This window comes from Montipora capricornis, chromosome 7 (genome assembly GCF_036669925.1).
Source record: "Montipora capricornis isolate CH-2021 chromosome 7, ASM3666992v2, whole genome shotgun sequence".
In the NCBI taxonomy this organism is placed as follows: domain Eukaryota; kingdom Metazoa; phylum Cnidaria; class Anthozoa; order Scleractinia; family Acroporidae; genus Montipora; species Montipora capricornis.
Genome location: NC_090889.1, coordinates 45,955,981 through 45,958,480, shown reverse-complemented (window position 1 = coordinate 45,958,480; position 2,500 = coordinate 45,955,981).

Genomic DNA, 2,500 nt, shown 5'->3' with positions numbered 1-2,500 from the left:
AAACAAGCGAATATTTTGAGGGAAAACAATTCTGTGAGATCGACAGACCATGTGGTGAAGAAGGGGTAGTTTCTAAAGAAACTGTGGTGCTGCGTCGGTGGGGAAGTAGTATACAAAAATTGGTTTTATCAACGGAGTTGATAATGTAAATTGGGCCACCGTACAGAGATTCCAAAAGCTGACGTTTTCGAGCGTTAGCCCTTCGTCAGAGCGAATCGAGGGATTATGGGTTACGTGTAGTTTTCATAGTAGAGTAGGAGCTACGCTATTGGTGGTAACATGGCAACGTGAAAAATAGGAATATATTAGTTAAATGAAAAGCGTTCGTTAATACCATGAGGATTAAGGGTGCCGATTTGAAAGATGAATTTTTGTTCCAGATTCTTGCGGCTTTCCGTCGTACCGAGATGTAGGGAAAGGCCGCAGATAGCCATGTGTTTTTTGGAGTGGTCAGGCATATTAAAATGGCGAGCGACTGGCTTAGATGCATCCTTGTCATTCTTGTCAACATCGCGAAGGTGTTCGCGGAATCGGTCACCTAGTCGTCTACCTGTCTCACCAATGTATAATTTATTGCATAACGTACAGGTTATGCAATAAATGACATTTGCGGAGGTACATGTGAAACGATCGGTGATCTTAACAGATTGCTTAGGTCCCGATATCTTGCTAGTGTTAACAATGAAAAGACAAGTTTTGCATCGTGAGCGCGCGCATTGAAAGTGCCGGGTTGCTCGCTAGTTTTGAGCGCGCTTCTAACTAAAAAAAGACACGCAATTGTATCGCTAAGAAATAATCTTACCTTTTCAGCGATTTTAACGCTTGAAATCCCATCCAATGAACCCACAAATCCTTTTCTTTATCTATTCCGAAGCCTGTAGTGTAATTTTTGGCTGAAAAACTTTAGAAAAACCGCGATGGATTGAAAATTTGCTCATCGCATTGCGTCAAATTGCCTGAATTAGAATGGACGTCATGTAGGCGTAATGAAAGCTAAATAGCCGAGATTTTCAGGGAAACTGGGGCTATATCTCCCCAGTAAAGAAGAAAATGGCGGCATTCTACGAATCCTACCAAAAATGATACGATTTTGAATCCGATTGAGGCCCCCCTGGAGAAAATGAGTTTTAAACCCTGTCCAGCGGGGTTAGTATCTGGATGGGCGTCCTTAAAATATAGGACTCGCTGCCGGAAACTCATAGACCCACAAATTATAGCGGAGCTCCGCGCGCGGAGCAGCATACCTAAGAAAATATGGTAACCCATCGATGTGAGAAAATTTGGTTTTGTGATGGCCCACAAGTTTATTAGCTGTGCTATTTAGTGTTACCCTCGTAAAATAAAATAAAGTCTTTACTTATAGCCATGACGTCATGAATGTCCGTACGTACATACGTCCGTCCGTCTGCCCCTTCATGTATGCCAATGTGACGAGTACCCGTAACCATATCACGGGCTCAAGTTTAGAGCTCATCCAGGAGGCAATACTCCATTTGACACTAACTAGTTTACAGCATACATCTTTGATATTGGACATCAATAGTATGGTCAATTGACACCTGTCAAAACAAGGCATCCGCTGACCAGTATCAAGTGACCATATCGCGGGCTCAAGTTGAGAGACAGAAGAGGTAAAAGGTAATAAAATTATGAGCTTCTTCATCTGTGAGTAGTTTTAACTTTTTTTCTTCACTTTCGAAAGAGTTGGCTGTTGAAGAAGTTCTGTAGCAGACAGGTCGTCAGGGTAATAAAATTCGCTATCAGAATGTTCACTTCGCTCAAATTGACCGAAAAGTCGAGATTTAAATTGCAACAAAGTTGTTTCAGTTCGCATCTCACGAAGAGCCGTACGCGATCCTAGCAGGGCCGGACGGCTTTTTCCGGACCCTGCTCGCGTCATCGCGTACGGCTCTCATACAGGGATTTTCCCAATAGATTTGCAATGAAAGCGCGCGCGGGGCCGTACGGGTCTGATGATAATTGTTAATTATTTGCTCACTTCAAGTGAAACATGGTGAATAAGGATCACAGTTTTTGTTTTATTACCATAGAAATCATCTTGTTTTTGACTAATGAAGTCTTGTTCAATCTGGACATATACACGGTTATATCATGCTGTTCATCTGTAATATCGAGTCCTGCGTACGTTTTCAATACAGTTTTAATTGATGCACCATAAAACGGATGTTTTGTTTTAACGATATTGTTTCTGATTCTCATTTCACAATGGGAAAATCCTGGAACGTTTTTGATGTATACGGCTTGCAAACGCCTTCCAAAAAAAAGAAACCAGACAATTAATCAAAATTCCCCGACACGGTTTCAGTAGATCAAGGTGTGAACAAAACGTAGTTTTTCCGGTTAAATTCTGCCCGGAAACGAACTCAATTTGTGAAACTATATACTTTTGAAAAATGAGGGCTATTTTAGGAAAAGTTTTCATTTCTTGCCTTAAATCAACCAATGATCGGAATCTACAATTCCTAAGCTTCCAAAAAAT